General features: G+C 40.9%; 1 pseudogene; it reads left to right on the forward strand.

Annotated features, from left to right (window-relative positions):
• Positions 1-234: 234 nt before the first annotated feature.
• Positions 235-1,945, forward strand: LOC144327476 (uncharacterized; annotated as a pseudogene).
• Positions 1,946-21,482: the final 19,537 nt, after the last annotated feature.

A 21,482-nucleotide genomic window follows, 5' to 3' on the forward strand; every position in this document is an offset into this window, starting at 1 on the left:
AGAATGGATTAAGAAAGGAAGAAATAGATCTGCATTGGATTTAATTAAATAGGTTATATACCTTGCTTAAGGATTGTATATGGTGTACATCCTGGACTTGATTCCTATGTTAGGAAGTAACCAGTAAAGAAATTTGTTACAAACATTACTATTCAGCCTGTTGCGCTCTATATGTTGTAACTAATAAACAGGGGCATTGTTTTTAAACGAGGTGTTAGGGTATTGGGTGGGATGTGCCTGGCAGGAGAGGAGTGGGGAAGAGCCGGGGGAGCCCGAATTGCAGTGGTTCCGGGTAGGGGGAGGTATGGTGTGGGAAGAGACGCAGACCGGGTAAGGACCACATGGCCCAGGCAGTTAGTGACTGTGCCATATGCCAGCTCCTCCTCTATTATAGGGAATTGCAGTTGTCATATCAGCCAGCCCTCGGGTCTGTGACTGCTGTTGTTAAATGCCAGGTCATCCCAGGAAAAAAATTAACTCATCCATCATCTGGCTGATATGGCATGTATCAGTGAAACCTGGCTGGGTGAACAGGGTGGAGTTGGTCTCACCCAGCTGTACCCACCTGGGTACTCAGTGCAGCACCATGCCAGACTCAAGGGTCAGGGAGGGGCAGTTGCTGTGAACTGTAGAGATTCTCTATCTCCAGGCTCTCTGTCCAGTTGGGAGGAAACCAGAGTGTGTGTTCCTGGCATTGGGCAATCAGAACAGATTAGGGATTCCACTGGTTTACCGCCTGCCTCTCTGCCCAGCAGTCTCCCTACCTGAACTGATAGAGCTGGTCTCAGAGACAGTGTTGAGGACTCTCAGACTTCAACATCCATGCCGAGGCTGCTGGCTCTGGGGCGGCTCAGGACTTCATGGCCACCATGACAACCATGGGGCTGTCCCAACATGTTACCAGCCCAATGCACAAGGCAGGCCACACTCTGGACCTTGTTTTCTTGACTGGGCAAGAAGGGGGTGATTTGAAGGTGGGGGACAGTGTCATCAGTCCCTTGTCATAGTCAGATCACTTCCTGTTGAGATTTAGTATGTCAGCACCGTTTCCCCTCCGCAGAGGCAGAGGACCTATTAGGAAGGTCTGCCCTCAGAGGCTGATTGATCCAGTGGGATTCCAAACAGTACTGGGGGATTTTCTGGCTGATACAACTGGTGCTCCTGTCGAAGCCCTGGCCAATGGCCAACCTCTAGAACACCTGAATGGCTCAGGCTATTGACACAATCGCCCCTGAGTGCCCTCTCCCACTTTGTGGAGCCCGATTGGCCCCCTGGTATACTCCAGAGTTTAGGGCAAAGAAACAATTGAACACAAGTTCAAGATCCAAATGAATGCAACTGAAGACTGGTAAGGGCTCATTATCAAGTCTACCTAGTGGCAGTGAAGGCAACAAAGAAGGCATACTTTGCTGCCTCCATTGCCTCCTCATCATGTTGTCCGGCAGAGCTTTTCTGGGTTGTATGGGGCCTTTTACAGGCTGGCCCAAAGGAGGTGATAGAACCAACAGCAGCTCACTGTGACTTGCTTGCAAAGCATTTTGAGGATAAAATTGTTTGCCTCTACCAAGACCTTGACTCTGCTGTTATAGCAGATGAATCTCACGGGATGTCCAGGGCACAGTCTAGTCCTGTTGTGTCAGATGAGTTTCAGATGAGCACTTTCAAATGGAAAATGGACCAGCAGAATCTTGATCAGATTTGCACCTTTAGGTATCTGGGAGTTCTTTTCACTGAGACACTATCATGGAAGGGACACATTGAGGCTGTGAAACTCAAAGCACAGAAAGCTTGTGGAGCATTGATGAAATTCTATTTTATGGTGGGTAGCCAGTTACTAGAATCTGTGTTGAAAATCTATGCCAGTAAAGTGGCTTCCCAGATGCTTCATAAAGTAGCAATATGGGGCATGGATCCAAATGCTAACAAAGCCTTAGAAATAGTGTAGAATAAATTCCTCAGGAAAGTGCTCTCGCTCCCCAATGGGATCCCATCTGCTCTTCTCCACGTGGAAGCAGACGTGACAACAATATGGGCTAGAACTGACTATCTGTGTCTAAACTATGTGAAAAGACATCAATTTCTCTTGGAGGAGAGATTCCCCATTATGGCCCACACAGAAGGGGAACAGGCCAAATGTTGAAAGGATGGCATCCAATGCCTCTTGACCCAATATCAATTACAAGATCTTCCTGTGATCACAAAGATGGATAAGAGGCACTTAAGAGAATGTCTCTTCAGGTCCGATGCAGAAAGGGATTTAACCATGATTACCTCTAACAAAAGTTCACCATGGCTGAAGATGATGGATTTTTCGGAGCTAGCCGACCTGACTGGAAGAGTCCGTGACCAGGAGGAGGAGGCGTACCAGGAAGAATGGATAAAATTCAAAGACTATTTAGCTAAATATGTTAAGATAACTTAATTGGAAAAGCTTGCAAATATGAGTTAGGCTTAGGACTTAAATATGTTAGGATAGGAATAAAGGTGTTTAAGGCCAGATTAGAAAGAATGAAAGATGTTAAGTGATCAAGATAAATTTTCTTTGAGCAGATTGATTTTGGAAAACTGTTAAAATGGTATATAATGCAATTCAACCAGGGGGATTTGAGGAAGCTACTTAACAATGTTATCAAGATTGGCTTAATTACAAATAGGATGTATGTATGTTTGCTTGCTTGTTTGTTTCATTTTTTGGGGAAAATAAATAAATAGAACAAAAAACAAAAGTTCACCATGGTTCCCACTTATCAAAATGGAGCACATCCGAGCTAGTTATTTGACAAAGCTCCCACTTGCCTCGGCGGTGGTGGATGGTCGGTACGGCAAAGTACAGTACAAGAAGAGACTTTGTGTGGGCAACCTTGCGTAGAGGACCTGTACCACTATTTATTGCAATGCCCGCTATACACAGAACCAAGAGACCGATTAATAAAACCCCTGCTCACGAATGGAACACACTCGAACAGGGTGGAAAGGGTGATATGGCTGCTGAATGATACTGATGACTTTGTAACTTATAAAGTAGCACTATATGCACTGGCAGCTAAGAAGATCAGGAGAAAAGAACTAGAAAAAATAGCGGTCAATTGAAAAGGTGATTCAGACATTTAAGCTGGCACATTCTACCTGAGAACCCCTTGCCATTCTATTGTATGCAACAATTAATTTTTAGGAGAAGTGATCATGGTTTATTGTATCTGCAGTGCCGGGTGTCTTTATGGTTTTTTATGGCTATTGTTGCTTTTCGTTTTGTTCCCTTTGTGAATGATGCCATAGCCTTTGGCTAGTGCAATAAAGTTTATGATGATGATGATGATGATGACCAAGCAATAACCAAGGCGAAGTTAGGAAAATCTCCAGGACCGGACGGATGGTCGGCAATCTACTACAAGAAACTAGAAGAAGTACTATCATCACTACTTAAGACAATAATGAATAAGATCCTAAAAGAGGGGCTGATACCAGAATTATGGCAAGAAGCGTTTATAACATTGATCCCAAAGCTGGGAACAGACTTAACATCAGTCAAAAACTACTGACCAATATCACTTTTGAACAATGACTACAAATTATTTGCATATGTGTGTTGGGAAAGAAACATTCTGCAAAGAAACAGTAAAGATGTTTGTACCTTTAAGAACAGTTTTTGTGAGCTCTGGGCTAATTGGTTGCAGCTGGCCATGGCTACAAAAGGAGGAAAAACTGCAGTTTGAACCCTGCCTACAGGAAAACACCCACAAGCTTTGCTGTTTGTTGTTTTGAAATAAAGACCTTTATTTAGTTTGGTTTTACACCAGTCTCATAGTGTCACGGTCTCTGTCATCTGCCAGCAGTAGAAAATCCCCTTCTAACAATGTGATGGCAAATATATTAAAGAAAATATTGAAAGACGTTATTAACAAAGATCAAGCAGGGTTCCTTCCAGGAAAACGGATGAGTAACAACATGAGAATGGTAATCGATATTCTAGAATATTTAGAGATGACACCAGGTATGCAAGCGGCTTTAATGTTTGTAGATGCTGAAAAGGCATTCAGTAACGTTTCATGGAAATTTATGGAAAGAACTATAGAAGCAATGGGAGTGGGGCAAGTATTTGGAAGGGAAATAAAAGCAATTTATAAGAATCAAAAAGCCAAACTAATCATAAATAATGAGTTATCAGAGACCTTCCAAATAATGAAAGGAACCAGACAAGGTTGCCCGCTCTTTCCATTATTGTTTATCATGGTCCTGGAAACACTTGCAACAGCTATAAGAACAGACTCGGAAATAAAAGGAATCACATTAGGAAATAAATCTTTTAAGTTAAAAGCCTTTGTGGACGATCTTATAACGGCAGAAAATCCATTTGAAAGCATCCCAAAAATGCTGGAAAGAATGCATTAATTTGGTCAGGTATCAGGATTTAAATTGAATAAAAATAAAACGAAGTTGTTGGTAAGAAATATGGGTGACCAAGAAAAACAAGAATTACAAAGAATGGTTTGATGATAACGAAAAAAATTAAATACCTGGGAATTTGGATCACAGCAAAAAATATTAATCTGTTTAATGATAATTACAATCATGGAAAGAGATCAAGAAAGATCTGGAAATTAGGAACAAATTAAACCTGTTGCTTTGGGGGAAGAATATCAACTATTAAAATGAATGTGCTGCCAAAATGTTGTTTCTTTTTCAGATGATCCCAATTATAGGAGGGATTGGATATTTTTGTTGGGAATTCCATTCCTCCCATGCTGCAGATGTGTGTGGAATTGTTACATGTCACATGTCTGTTTACATTCCAGCACTGATTGTTGGAGTCTTGTGAGAGGAAATTGAGATACGCTGTTTCCACTCTGTATAGCTTTTGCAGCTCTCTCTCCGAGGAAGAAAGACAGAGAGGAGCCATGTTTTATTTGTTCTGTTACGTTTGATTTAATTTGCAATGAATTAGGCTTAGATGTTACTCCTGAAGCCTGAGCTTCTGTTTTGAACTCTGCTTGTCGTGTGCTCATGTCCCTGGATATAGGCCATATGACGGGATATGGGTCACGTGACGGGAGACCGGAGGAATGAATCTGGGGTGACGCTGAGTTGGAGGGAGGCACCAGGCCTCGGCGTTATCACCCAACAGTTTTAAGGATTGGCAGAGGGAATTATCCAAATTAATTGGCAAGGGAAGAAACCCCAAATTAAATATAAACTACTACTAATGGATATAAAGGAAAGAGGGGGTTTTGCATTACCAGATCTAACGCTTTATTATGAGGCCTCATGTCTGTGTTGTTTAAAAGAATGAATGACTCTGCAAAATACTGATATATTGGACATAGAAGGATGAGACAACAGACATTTAGGCTGTAATAAAGTGAAAGTACATAGGGAATTTCTAAATCATATAATTCAAAAATCTCTATATACAGTGTGGGACAGATATAAAAAATTGCTGGAACCAAAGACACCCTGGTGGCTGTCACCTTTAGAGGCTTTCTCAGTAAAGAGAAAGAATATGGAAACAAATTGGGGAACTTATAAATAAATTCTAGAGGAAGAGCATAACCAACTCAAACTACTGTAATTTTTTTTTTAAGAAATCAGACATTATTGTGTGGATTGGCTACAATACCACCAATTAAATGATGTCTTCAAAATAGACAGGAAAATTGGGTTTGAGAAAGAAACATCATAGCTAAATAAAGAATTACTACAAAACAAAAAGGAAACACTATCTAAAACCTACAGACTCCTGCTGGACTGGGAGGTCAAGGACGAAGAGATCAAAGAAGTGATGATCAAATGGGCAAAAGATCTTGGTTACTGCATCCAGATGGAGGATTGGGAAAGATTATGGCAAAAAGATTTAAAATTTACAGCCTGCTACACAATAAAAGAAAACTTCATGAAAATGCTATATAGGTGATACATGACCCCCAGCAAATTGCCCAAAATATTTAAATCAAAGTAAAATGTATGCTGGAGGTGTAATCAAGGGGAAGGAACGATGTGGTGGGGTTGTGACAAAAAATTTAAAAATCTGGAATACTGTCTATGATGAATTTAAAAAAAATGTTCAGACAAACATTTGAGAATAACCTGAAGCCTTTCTTCTGGGCATTATGAGAATTGATATTTCAAATGATAAAAAAGGGTGTTCCCATGTGCTACAACAGCAGCAAAAATGTTAATGGCAAAAACTTGGAAGGGGGATAAGGACATCAACAAAGGAAGAATGGCAAACCAAATTGTGTGAGTATTTGGAATTAGGATCCAACCAAACCAAAAACTTAAAAAGGAGTGGGAATGTGTTAAAGAGTATCTGGGAAAACATTGTTCTCAGATAAAATCCTTGATACGTTTCGACTAAATTTTGCAAATTAAAGAACAGATTGATAAAAGGGTAATAAGGAAAAACAACACAGTTGAAAAGAGAAGGAAGATGTAAGAAGCTGCAATGAGGTGGTTGGGAAGTCACTTGTGAAGAAATATTGTTACCGTTTGGACCATATGTGTGTACAATATATGTTAAAGAACGAATGGAATATGAATATGAATCATAAACTTAAAACTCAATAAAAAGCTTTTTTAAAAAAGAAAGAATAGCCTAACTGTTGTCTATGCTCTAATAACTTCCAGGTTAGGTTTCTGCAACGCATTATATGTAGGGCTGCCTCTGAAGACAGTTCGGAAACTTCAGCTAATTTCCGGGCCCAATTCAAAGTGCTGGTTTTGGCCTATAAAGCCTTAAATGGCTCAAAACCCCAATACCTCAAGGACTGCCTCTTTCCATATGAACCTACCCAGACCCTGAGATCAACTTCTGAGGCCCTTCTTTGTGTGCCTCCTCCATGAGTGGTCCAGAGGGTGGCAACACAAGAACGGGCCATCTCTGCAGTGGCTCCCCATCTGGGGAATGCTCTCCCCAGGGAAGTTCGCCTGGCGCTTTCATTATTCACCTTTAGGTGCCAGGCAAAAACGTTCCTTTTTAACCAGGCCTTTGGTTGATCTTATTGACACCCAACACCCTTTTAGAATGTGGCTTTTTGGGGGCGGGGGTTATTAGGTTACTGCTTTTGGTTTGATTTTATATGTTGTGGTCTTGTTGTGAACCGCCCTGAGACCTCCAGGTATAGGCCGGTGTATAAGTTGAATAAATAACAAACAACAATAATTACTACTACTGCTGGCAGGCAACTCGGCTTTCAGATGGCCCAGAAATGGGTTGTCCCACATCCTGCCAATACTTATCCCTGAAGCACAAGCAACAAATCAAAACAATAAAGCAAACAAAAAACCCTTGAGAGTCCTAAAGGGTTAATCCCTTCAGGATGCACCAATAAGCAAGGAAGGCAAATCGTACAAACCAATGACACTATCTCCTCGAAATACAAAATTCTTCCGCAATGGGTTCCCCCTAAATTCCACCCCTTTGGTATGTACAATTCGCCTCCATGCCCTGGCACTCTTTTACTTCAGTTTTGAACGTAAGCTATATTTTTGCATACAGTTTGAGTTCTGACATCCAAAAGACTTACTAATACAAATGAAATTGCTACAGAAATAAAAAAGAATGTCATACTAGATTCAGAATATTTTTCATCATTGGGCTCCAACCTGAGAAAATGTCCCACCAATGATGCAACGTCAGATCTTCTATGCCTTGGGTAACCCAAACTAACTCAGCTCACTCTTGCTTAACTCCATCCCTTTATCATATTTGGATAAAGCATGCAATTTGGCCTGAACGTCCTTACTTTCCCATAGCATTTGGGCTACTGAAGTCCCAAAGAGGCAGGAGCAGCTTTGATCAGCCCAGAAGTCATCACACTCGCCCTCTTTGTAGGAGGGGCAGAGCGTCCATTACCTGGTTGCCTTTGCTGGCTATGTGGTTCAGCTCCTGCTGCAGTTGAGCCTGGAGGTGTTCAGATCCCACTTTGAGGGGTGGGGAGGGCTCACCCTCTATTCCTCACGTCACACAATCTGCTGCTCAATGACGCTGGTACTCAATGTCCCAAATGAAGCTTGTTCAAATGAAGTTCTTTGTTTTCTACTCCTGCTTGATTCTTAATGATAAGTAGCAGAACTTGAAACATCGTCCATGCTAATGTCACACTGAGAATTCCTCAGGTAGCATCTTGCTGATGGCTGGACAGAACACTGGTGACCCAAGTGGTGGATCTATTACAGCTTGCTCTTGGTATCAGTGACTTTTGGAGGAAAACCAAAGGCTGAAGACCGTGATAGAAGCTACTGAAGAAAAGTCACCCTGGCTTGAAAGAAAAGATGAAGGCAGTGAAGACATGGAATGCTCTAAATCCCCCAAAGACTCCTTAGATAATGTGAAGAATCCCTGTGGCTATTTTTGTTTCTCATTTTATATGTATTTCTATAATCTTTTTTTAAAAGGTTTATTTCAAATGAAAATTGCTGCTGCTGCTCAATAAACGACAACTGCATATTCTAAGAAGAAATAATGGAAATTCATAAATTCCACAATACTTTATTTGCATTATGTTAATGAAAACTATTATTGATTGATAATCCTATCAAATTAAATTTGAGCAATGGCTCTTCACGTTAAACACATGCCGTTCAAATTTCCTGCATAACTCAGAAAACTTTTCTCCCAAGGCACAAGAAGAGACAAATCAAAATAGTTCAAGTTGTTGAGGAACTTCTACCTCCTTTACTAACCACCTGTCTTAAAAAGAAAATCTGTGGCATGCATCTCCTTTGCTTGTTACAGTTTGAAAATATGGTCCCAGATTGTGTAGACTGGAGTATAGGAATGCAATATTTCTATAGCCTCTTGAAAATGAAACATTGCTTTGTGTATTCAGTTCCCCACTATTTATGCCTACCACACCCCTCACTAAATCCTAGTGCAAGTGCCCTGGAACATTCACTGTTACGATTCTGGGATTTTTCCAAGACAAATGAAAATCTGTTTCATGCTTACAATGCTATACTCACCCTTGCCCAATTCATCGTCATCGCTACAAAACCCATTTCTCACATAGTGGACAAGGTGTTCTCCAAAACTGCCACAGGGACTATATGGCCATCAAACAATTATATATAAAAAATAAATGTTAGAAATCATTGCATTCAGCTGAGGAAGGGAACAGCTTTGCTGGCACTCCTCATATAGCAATGAGAATTCCAAACAGAGAAAAGAAGTCATTAACACATTGTGGCCTGGAAGGAAAGCATTGTATTGCTTGTAAATGGGCTGTCATATCACCTAAGTTCTGGGACATTCATGAAGACCTTTCTCCACCTGCCCATGGCACTGGACATAGACACTGAGGTAGCAGAAATGCGGAAGATAACTGGTTAACCCAAGGAAGCCTTGCACAATTAACCCTTCATGTGATCATATGGAAGCAGGACTTTACAGCTCTCCTAAGCTCAGCAGTAGTGATTCTAATGCCGACTGCTGCTGACTCGATTGCTTGCAGCAGTGCTCCTTCTGTGGTGATAACACAGCTGTAGATTAATTCCTTTGCTTGCCTGCTAGCATAGATCATGAGACACACCCTCTACCCAGCCAGGTAAAGGTAGCTTAGCAATTAAGCCTCATGACTTGGGGAGACAAGGGTATGAAAATCCTTAGCATATTTAGTAGAGAGATAGGGTGCTTTGATGCATGCTTGAACAGATGTAGGCATAGCCTGGCCAGACTGAGGTCTACTCTGCTGCTGCATCCCCGGGGCTCCCACTCAGACAAGAGAATGCCACTTGTTCCGTATGTTCGTCTATTCTATCCTTGTGTAAGATAAGCCTGCTGCTCAGTAAATTTCAGCTTTTCTTCACTGTGTCTTGCATTTGCTTCAGAGATATAAAATAAAAAACCTAATAGAAAAAAAGCCTTTTGCCTTTGGTGAAAAACTGGGGAAGGGGGAGGACTATACACAATTTTTGCTTTACGTGTAATCTCTGGAACATAACCCCCCTGTAAGTTGTGGGCTTACTGTAATGTGGCTTGAGTAATAAGACGATACTGTATTCCTGTAACAAAAGTGCTTTCTTGCTGTCTCCATCCAATGGAACAAATTTATTACATGGAAAGTATTTTTGGGGGTGGCAGGTGGTGACATCATCAACTAAGATAGCTGCTTAATTTGCCTCTTCACCTTACACTGTTGTTTAAATGCAAATTAAATTGTCAAAAACAAGAGCCTCAGATGGGGTATGCCTCATAGAAGAAAGAAAAACAAACCTGGTCTACTCAACTTGTGGATTTCATCTTCTCTTCCTTCAGCAACCTTGCCGGTGTCGTCAAACCCACAGAGAGCAACAGTGCTGGCCAGGATCTCACGAGGTGGGAACAGAGAGACAAGTCTGATGAACAAGAAAAATTAAAACAGCTGAACTAGTGGGTCCATATTTGCTAACAACTGGCTCAGGATTGGTCCAAGATTGGTCCATAGCTCTCTTCCCTCTGAGAAAGGATATTGCTAACAAAACACTAGCTGAAACACAGACTACCAAAAATGAAGCCTTTGTCCAGAGCCTTCAGTACAAAGCATCCTTAAGATCCCTTGAAAATTCACAAGCAGAATAAAAAATTCAAATGGAAGACATTTCGGACCATGAGAGATCCTTTAACATTAGGGCCACAGAGTTGTTGGAGGACTTTGGGGAGCAACACTTTCAAGAGGCCTTCCTCTCACAGATCAATTCTTTTTCAGGATCTCTCTCCAAGGACTTTACAACAGAGATGAGAGTTCTGAGCTTATACCCTGGTGCTAACTGGAGTTCAGTATAATTGGGGCTACCCTTTTAAATTATGAGTAAGCCACAACATCATAACCAAATCGACAACAAAGCTAAAAAAAACTTCTTAATCACTTCAATTTACAGCCTGAATTGAAATACCAGGAAATACAGGTGGGGATGTGTTAAAATTAATCTTGGGGGGGGGGGAATATACATGAGGAACTAAAAAATGTTTAAAACAACAATTGGTAAGAAGCTGGAAACATTCCTTTTAGGAATTATAACAAATGACATCCCCAAAGACGTGAAGAGAATCTTTTTATATGCAACAGCCGCTGCAAGGTTACTGATTGCAAAAAAATTGAAAGACTGGCAACATTTTTTTTGAAATGATTGCATTCTAATTGTTGCCGTCATTTTTGCTAATTCAATCTAATCAAAATCTCAAACAGGAATGGAAATGTGTAGAAGAATATATGACCAAAAGATGCTCCAACAAGAATTTATTGATGTGTATAGACCGATTTCACAAAGTTAAGCAGATATGTAAAATTGAATGTTTAATTATTAAGGTACAAAAATACAATCTCAATAATAAAGTTACAATAATAATAAGGAAGTCACGCATGGGTGGAGGGAATACACAGGGCAAGAAATAAGAAATGGATAAATGTTGGTACATAATGAAATGTGAATTTACAAATATAATGTATATGTATATGTATCATTATGTAAAGATTTCTTATATGTATTGCAACATTAATAATAAACAAAATGTTGTTGTTTTTTTTTAAAAAAAGAAATACCAGGAAATACAGTAAAGAAGAAACAGATCCAGATAACCATTCCTGGCAGCTCAAGCTGAAAAGAGGAAGGGGGGAAAACATAAAACAGACCTTACGGGAAAGAAAATGTATTCTGAACCCAACAGGGCTGCTTGACAGTGATTAATCCCACCTCCTTTAAATTTTGTGGGAGGGAGGGGAGGGGTCTACCAAGTTTCCTCTGACTTGTCCCTGCTGCATCGGATTCAGAGTTTTCTGTGGATCTGCCAGTGATTTGGGGATTGTTGTTATTGTTTTGGAGGAAGAGGGGAGGAGGCTGGATTATTTTCTGGTATTACAGAGCGGGGGAAGCCACTGCTTCGCTCCTCAGAAATTGGAACCATCAATATCTTTGACCATGCCCCTGGGGAATTAGTATTACCAATGGGAAGTGAAATACTGCCCCCCTCCCTTATGTAGGCCTGGTTCATGACTTCTCCAAAGTGCAACCACTCTCAAAACTACGAAAAGATCTTCCCAAATTTGTTGAATTAGATGATTATGGTTCATACTCTTCTGCTTTAATTTGGGAGACTTTCAAAGCAGTGGTTAGTGGAATTTTAAATAGCAAGCATAAAAGAATCAAAAGAGAAAATGCCATTACTTCTACCCTCACCCAAAAATGAGGAATGTGAAAAGAAACACAAATCCACTGCAAGCAAAAAGATCAACAGTAAATTACTAGCAAGAGAAGAGGATGAGAATAATTAACAATACCCAAAATAAAAGACTCAATGCAATACTCAAAACTGAAATGCCATTAATTTGGCAATAAAAACTCTAGATTACTAGTTAATCAACTCCACAAGTGTTAATCTAAAAGGTAGGTCCACTCTTTTAAATTTGGTGCCTAAATATTCCAAAATTAACTCTAGAACAGAAATATCTCCTTTTACTATAAAGAAACTGCAAAACTGAAAGCCCTTTAAATCACCAGCTCCAGATACACTGTGTGTCTGTACAAAACTTTTACTGACCAGTTGACACCATTCATCTTAAAACTTCTTTTTGCTATCCAGTCAGGGTGAGGGAATGGATCCCCAATACGTGGGGGGGAAACAACATACAGTAGTAGCAATATCTAAACCTCAAAAAGACCTAGAAGCAGTTGACTCTTATTGCCCAATCTCTCGTTAGTGTATATAATAAGCCTTTTACATGATTATTAGCCTTTGTTTTACCAAATTACATACATCCAGAACAAGCAAAGTGACAGACTATGGAGAGATACATCTAGGTAAAGTGATAGTTATTCGACTATTTTAGAAAGAACATCGTATCATTCACCTTTGGTTACCATTTTAGGGAAAGGGAAGGATGGGTCAAATGTTTATTATTATTATTGATGTTTGTTATATTGTGCCTATGTTTCGATATATGTACAAAAACCAAATACACAGGATTTTTTAAAAAAAGTATTTTTAAATAGTGTCTTCTGCAGTGGCTGCAAACTATTCCGGACCTGTCCATGGTTGGGAAAATCCATATGAATACCCCTTCATCTCCCTTCAACAGCAGTGACATTCAGTTATTATCAGCCTAAGCCATGTTCAAGCCAGTGAGGTGAAAGGCTATTTGTATCCTGTTACCAATCCCCCTGAGCCAAACAGGCATTCTATGGTGCTTCTCTTAATCCGGTTACCCAAAGCCAATTTGTTTCTTTATAATGAATTGTGACTTAATAAGATTGTACAGGGTGTACTAGAAGGGGATGCACAATGCAAAGCAAACTGCCGCCCCTCCCCCATGGAGGCAGATTTTGATATAAGTCTTTCAATAATATTCCTTGCTATCTAAAATTAATTCTGCACCCACCTTTAAAAAACAAAAAGACACCAGCTCCTGCATTTTCCTTTATAAGACATAATTTGCTTTCGTTTTCGGAAATCATTTGCTAACTCTGATTAGTTCACTACTACTTAAACCAAGCTAATGCTTATATAATTAGGAATCTGTTCCTATGCTGCCATGTCATTTAGAAGGGGAAAATATCACATAGGATATTATCAAAGGCAAGCCCCATAAGTGGAAGCTGTGCAAATTGTGCTCGTCAGTAGCCCCCATTTGTTTTAATGGAGAAACATGCCCTAGGAAAGCACATCCCCAGTCTTAGATTGCATTCCGTATTCATAGACAAAATAAGCAGCTAGAGAGGTAAAAATCTCCAAGGTTAGAAAGCCTCATATTGTGCGGAGAATGACAACGCTTAAATATAGATGTCAGTCACACTTGCTTCCAGCAGTCCGAATAGATTATACAATTGAGAGGCTAAGTTAAGATTAAAGAGCAATGATTTGGAGATGTTACCCTAAATCATTTCAATGAAGAATAATGAAGGTTTAAATTGGCTTAGCATCAAGACGGACAACTGAGGTTAAGAAAATAGGTCACCCAGGACGTTGTAACGCCACTGGCAAGGAAGGGGTATAAATGAAGGCAGCTGCCCTTTGCACTTATCTCCTTAATTATTTAACTTGGCCTGCCACACAGCTTCACCGTGCTTGACAAAGAGCAGAAAATCCAGTGATAAAGATTGGCTTTCCTTCTTTTTTTTTTAAAAAAAGAATAAACTCCAGCTGAAGGTCCTTAAGCTGTGAAATACAGTGATCGCCAGTTTGCATGATAGAGGCTGTAACACGACCTTTAGCCACGGTGAAACAAGACTAAATTAACATGCAGGAACTTTGCCAGGAAAATGCAGTAATAGCAAAAGCTACCCCTGTTGATTTCTGCCTGTTTCTGAAACTGTGTAAAAAGTGACAACAGTCTCAATCTTGTGCGACAAACACACAGAGTGCAATGAGATTGAGTGTTTGGGGGAGGGGGAGGGAGGCTGGGTTAATTTCATTGTACACAGGTTGTACATTGACAATAAAGGTATTATTATATTACTCCACATCACAACAAGCCTCTCCAGGTTCTGTGTCGCGTTAAACACATTTTACCCAGTTGCTGACATTGCCTTCTTTGGCAAAGCAAAGGATAAATGTCCATTAGCTAGAAAGAATGATTTGGCGGACAATTCCTTTTTTCTGTCAGTGCTCCTGTGGTTTTAACATTACACGACAGTTCAAAACTCATCTGGTTTCCACTGCCATGGAGATGCAGCAATAGGGAAAGCTATTTAAGGTCAGCCTGCCATGGAGATGTCAAATCCTTTGGGTAAAAGAGGTAGCTGCCCTAATAGCTGAGCTGGAGGCTGGAGGCTGTTTGTAGAATGAGAAGTCACCTAGAAGAGAGCCTGCAACACAAGAGATTGAAAAAGGTTGGAGTGACACACTTCCTAACATCTGGTAAAAGCCAACGAACAATGAAAGCCACTATTAGCCATCTCCAAACACAGGGCAGCCTTTCTCTAGCCCTTGGCATATTTGTGTTCAAAGCCATATAGACTTCGAAGCAGAAGAGCAATTTGATCAGAAATGCCAAAATGGACTGTGATGGTGCATGACTAACCTCATTCACATCTACATTTAAACATGTATAGACTGTATAGGTAGTTTGCCAGGCCTTTGGCCAGGGCACAGCCTGACTCCCTCCTTTGGCAATCCTCACAGAACTGTAGCCCAATGGTTGCCATTAATCTGATTTGAATTAATTTTACAATGAAATGATTTTAGAGTGTTTTATCATTTTACTGTTGTTAGCCGCTCTGAGCCCGGCTTCGGCTGGGGAGGGCAGGATATAAATAAAATTTTATTATTATTACTATTATCATTATTATTTGCAGTGCATAGTCAATACAAAAGATAGTGAGCACATATCACCACAGACAGAAGCAGTTCCTAACAGAGTCAGCCTAATAGATCAGCCAACCCAACACAACTGCTTCAATGTCCAACATGTCATGAGATTTCAGACTTTTTTGGTTTCCGAAAAGGAAGGAAGAAATGGATGGGGGGGATTGACTGAACAGTGAAATACAAGATTTGGTTCCCAGCAGAACAGCGCAACATCCACATTTGCTTTGATTTTTAGAGCAGTGCAGGTGGTAGCATGCATTGCCTGGGCATCTAGGGTCAGGCATTACTGAACCAGAGACTCCACATGAGCAACTTGCCCCCCCCCCAAAAAAAATGCCCAAAGCAAAGCAAACCAAGCTATTTTTTAAGGCTCACCTTCCCTCCTTCCCAACAACATCTCCTAAGCTCCAGCCACTAGTGGAGAACTTCACTTCTTAAAGGGCAACCCTTTGGCCTGAAGAGAAGTGTTCCTGCATTCCAGAGCCTTTTGCCTGTGACACGACTATTGAGGTATTAGGGGGGCCATTGGGTCCCTCGGGCTCAGGAAAGTTGCCCGTGAAGGTCCTGAGTCCCTGGTGCTGTGGGAGGCTGTTTTGTGGGCCCCTGTCTGTGTCAGCTTCAAGCCCAGTGGTCTCTCTATTGCTAGGTACAGGCTCAGAGTCTTGAATCCGTCTAGCCCAGTGGTTCTCAACCTGTGGGTCCCCAGATGTTGTTGGACTACAACTCCCGTCACACTGAGCTCTGGCCTTGCTAGCTAGGGATGATGGGAGTTGTAGTCCAACATCTGGGGACCCACAGGTTGAGAACCGCTGGTCTATCCCCTTAGCTAGTGACTTGGCAGATGGCAGCTCTGCATCTTGGTTGCTGGACTCTGGGGTCATTCCATTGGTTCTCCCCTTCCAAAACTAACCTCAGCAGGAAGTGCCAACACTGAGAGGCAGCAGGAAGAGAAGCATTTTCTAAGCGGTTCTTTTGAATACCTTGAAGGTCAAAGTAGGTATGATGTTAAATAAGTTTAGCATTTAATGTGCAGCTTTTTTCTTAAAATGCATGTGGCATCAACAGTGGTGTGGGGGTGATGGCTATTGAGACTGCAGCAGGTAGCAGGATACTGAACCCTTCTTCCCCAGCTGCAATCTTGAAGCAAACCTCTGCTTTGAAGCTGGTGTTTTCAATGGGAAGAATACTCCTGTCCCCAGCTTTAGAGATATGGTTTTCTCCATTCATACTTATTTTCTCATCTTTGCTAGAAATAATAAAATCTACTTGTGCCTATACTGCAACTAACAGAGTACGATTAGTATGTGGTAGCAAAATTGCACCATTTAATTTTTTTAGAATTTTTTGTTCTGTTTCCAAGTGGGCTCTCAAAAAATGAAATATAATAAAGCAATAACTATATCCAGATACTCAGTATCAAAACACACATTGGTGAACAAATATAGCCTAAGATGCAAAAGTCTGACTCAGAAGGATAGAGAGGATGCATGGTGAATTTCCCCAGGGAGGGTGTTCCAGCACTACCCCTGAAAAGGCACCATCTCTAATAAAGTATTAGGAAAAGGGTGGCAGCACAATTTGTTTGGTCGATATAAAACTTCTAATTCTGCCATCCAAGCCACCTTCCAACAATTACTAATTATATACCACATAGACTTATTCAAATACTTGGCAATACTGTATTAATATACTTCTCACTTTAGACAACATGTTGTTGCAAACAGTGTGGTACATTGCTACTGATTAACTGTTTCTTATGTTTCAGCAGCATGCAAAGGAACTGCAGGTTCTGAATGAAACACCAGGTACATAACAGGAATGAGTTATTGATTTGAGCTTGTGAAGCACTTCCAGCCACACAAAAAAAACCTATTGTAGGCGCAAAACCTTTGTCACAAACGTCAAATCACTACAAGTCAGCACAGTGTGGCATTTCATATTAGTATCTAAAAAGTGTGTTAACCAGACATCGCTGCTTAAAAATATAGATTGTTAGGTACTTCGACTTGGCAATCAAACACGGTAACATCAATATCTAACTAATGCAGCAGGGGTTGCCACATTTATTTTTGGAAGAGTTCCTGTATGCCTTCAATAGCTGTGTGTCAAGCAGAAAATCAGCAGGTGACCAATGGCCAGTCTAGAGCTGATGGTGAGAGGGCCCATAGCTCATTGGTAGAGCACATACTTTATATGCAAAGATCCTAGGTTCAGTTCCCACTATCCCCAACCAACATGGCTGTGAAGGACCTCTGGCCAATCCTTGCAAGGCTCAGCACTAGTCATGGTACCTACAGGCTCAGTATTTCATGGGAGGCACTGGGTTCCTCCAGATGGGTGTTTTTGCAGACACATTTTGCAACATGCTATTTATGCAGTAATAGTGCCTTTGCGGTGAATTTATACTGGACCATCATTGTTACCGCATGCCATCTGGAAGGTTAACCTTGTGTTCTTGTGCTTTAGCACTACAAAAGCAGGACTAACACCCTCCCAGAACATTTGTCGTATGGAAAGTTATAGGTTTTCAGCATGAAATTAGAGGACGTGCACCGATTGGAAACAAAGCGGTATATCCACCCTCAGCCTTTTGCATACGTGCTATTGAAAGTGTGGCTTGTGTATTACCACCCTGATCCTACAAGGAGCACAAATCATCATGAATACACAATAACAAGGACATCTGGAAGGGCTCTGGGTTTGTGCCCTAGCACAACAAATCTATTTTTAAAAAGTAGACATTTTATGGCTGAGGAAAGGGATAGCAAAATGCATTGGAAAGTTTGGATGTGTAAATGACCAACTGGAAACCAGGATGAGTGCTCAATAAAATAAACGAGATCACTGCCTGGTGCAAATAGAATTAAACTGAATATGTGTGTTAGGATAGAGAAAACAAGACATCAAACTGCCTGAATAACCAATTGGACTTCAAAACAGTGTCCACCCTCTCTCTCACCTGGGGCAGCCCTCATTCCCCCTCAGTCTCTTTCATAAAGAGAGCCCCACTCTGTACCAACAGACTCTGGCGTTTGAGCAACTGGGAACCCTTCACCCAGCAAACCCAGGCTATTGCACAGACTGGCATAAATCATTGCCTCTGAGCAACCATAGCAAAAAATAATAAATCCTCCCACATGCTTTTTCACAAGAGTAACAGAGAAAAACAAATACAAAAAGGAAAGAGGCTGGTACCCTCACCCTCATGAAGACACTGGGATAGTAGTCCCAAGGGAGAATTCCCCCTTTGGAGCAGCCCACTGGTAGTAAGCAGCCTGTTGTGGGGTGGGCAGCAATCCTTAAATAGTGATCTCTGGGTTGAAAGTCAGTTAATAAGCCACAGCTGCTGTTTCTCTCCCCCCCAGTTCTGACAAGACTCACAGGCCTCAAGGCCAGCAGGGCTGCAAGGAGATTTGCTGGCCTGTCCCATCACTGTGCTCCTGATAACAAGCTGGGTCAGCATCCCATCTGAAGCTCTGTCAGTGCACCATGGCTGATAAAGAGTGTTCAGTCCGGGGTTGAGAAAAAGAGATACAAATTGACTGACTTAAGGGCAAGAATGATATGAGCAAGCCCTGGTAGAGAGATCTGTTCAAGCTTCAGGCTGCAATCCCGTACATATTTGCTTGTGAGCAAGCCCATTGAGCCCATAGGTTCTTACTTTTGTTTCTCATTTTTGCCACATTGAATTCAGTTTTCTACCTTTCTACAATCATTTGCATTTTTTAAAAAAAATAATCCTCATGAAAAATCCTCAGCATTTAAGTGTGAATTTCTCATAATAAACACAATTTTACATACTGTTTTGACTACTGTACACAGTTTTGCAAGTGATTTCCCCCATATAATGCATTTTTGTATTTCTTTCACAAATAAGTTCATATTTATGCACACTTTCCCATAATACATGCATTTTTTTGAACATTGGTTGGAGAACTGCATTACAACTTTCAGATAAATGTGAATTTGAAGATGGCAGGGTTTCTGTTCTCATATTATTTCAGAAAGTTTAAATTTGATAAATTCAGTTTTGAGTGAAAATGGAATTTCTCCCCCACCACAACCTTCTGAGTAAACACACAAAAGTACTGTGCTGGAAATATATTAGTTGCAAATATTTGAATATTGTCAACTGACGGTTCAGACATTACCAGAGGAAAAAATCATTAGCCACTAATCACAGGTGATGTTTTATTCCAATAAATACCACAGTGGTAACTGTATTCACAGTCACTTGCTGTGCTATCTCTACACGTTATTTACTTAATCATTTGTTTGCTTAAGTCATGTTACTTGGTGATCTGAATTATCCTTCCTGTATCAATTGAATGTATTGTTTATGAATAGTGTTGCTTCTTCTCTCTGAAGGTTATTGAGAGGTCTGACCTGGACAATATTTTACCATAACAGGAAGATAGACCTACCTCTTATCTCCTACCAGTAAATCCCAATCTCCTTTCCCCCCACATCTGCCCTAAACAACTGTCCCCAGTACAGGGTTATTCTTATACGGCCTTTAGAAGAGGTCAGTCTATGCTTCGGTTAATGCAATACATACTTCTGGGTTATCAAATGTGAACTTGTTTAACTCCGTTGCATCATTAGTGTAACCAAAGTCTCACAAGACAGAAGGCAGGCAGGATTTCTTTCAATGGAAAATATCTGTGTGCAGAACTTCTTAGAGGCCCCTGTCTGAAAGTGTCGCTCAAAGTTCTGGAAAAAACATAGTGGTTTCTCCCCAGGAAGTCTATGGCTTTCAGTAGCTGGTGAGACTATGAAAGTAATGGTTTCGAGAGAGACACCTTTGTCTTCAAATACAGTTAAATGCTATTTAAAACCAAGGCCATGGTTTATTTTTAGGGTTGTATGCTAATTAAGGAAAACTAAGGGTGATATACAAGGTTAAAAAGGTAAAGGTACCCCTGCCCGTACGGGCCAGTCTTGCCAGACTCTAGGGTTGTGCGCCCATCTCGCTTAAGAGGCCGGGGGCCAGCGCTGTCCGGAGACACTTCCGGGTCACATGGCCAGCGTGACAAGCTGCATCTGGCGAGCCAGAGCCGCACAAGGAAACGCCGTTTACCTTCCCGCTAGTAAGCGGTCCCTATTTATCTACTTGCACCCGGGGGTGCTTTCGAACTGCTAGGTTGGCAGGCGCTGGGACCGAGCAGCGGGAACGCACCCCGCTGCGGGGATTTGAACCGCCGACCTTTCGATCAGCAAGCCCTAGGCGCTGAGGCTTTTACCCACAGCGCCACCCGCGTCCCGATATACAAGGTTAGTCAGACTCAAAACAGATTTATTGAAACCAATGTGCAGTTACTGATGCCCATCAGTTACAATGGCTCTGCACATGATTCAATTGGAATGCCACCCTGAGTGAGTGAGTTAATTGATTAAATTTGCATAAAACCTCACATACAAATAACATTTCTGAAGGAAGCAACATGTTTTGTTTTTTAGATGAGACACTCATTTGTCATAGCATAATCTTAAAAAGACATTTCCTCTTGCATGAGGTAGAAGGACACATGTCTCTCTTAAGGTAACACTTGCCACAGTTTTTATAGGTATTTGTATTAAAACTATTTTAAAAAAAATATAAAGGGAAACAAAAATCTTCTGCCCAATAAATTGGGGGTAACCTTTCAGTTAATGAAAAAGCTATATGAAAAAGTTAGTAATTATGTACAGAGCAATCGCATACATGCCTTTTTAGAAGTAAAGTCTATTGATTTCAATGGGACATACTATCAGGCATATGAGTATAGAACTGCAGCCTTCAACTGACCAAAATCCAGAGCCTATAATTACTTTATTAGAACCAATGCAACATGTTACAAAATATGACCAACGAAAATGTTGTAATAATGGTATAGCCCAATTATGGATTTTGATCCCCCCCCCTCAAGTGGGTCATCATGGATCAAAAAGCACAGGAAGCAAATTAAATGTTGCAGCCTTATTCATTTCTTTGTTCTTAATAGTCCAGCAGGTCTCTCTGTGTTATATGCAACCCTAGCAAAATCTTGGTTTTGCTAAGTGAGAGACAAAAATCGGCAAATGTTGATTAGTGAGCACATGCCCTGAGTCAGCTGTGACTGAAATTAGGGTGGCCAACTTTTTAGCCAGCCTCTGCAGCTGGGGCTTTAAAAGTGGCTCCACATGTGGCATGAAGATAAATATCATCTGCTCCTTGCTGCCTAGCCCA

Source organism: Podarcis muralis, chromosome 4, assembly GCF_964188315.1.
Source record: "Podarcis muralis chromosome 4, rPodMur119.hap1.1, whole genome shotgun sequence".
NCBI classification, from domain to species: domain Eukaryota; kingdom Metazoa; phylum Chordata; class Lepidosauria; order Squamata; family Lacertidae; genus Podarcis; species Podarcis muralis.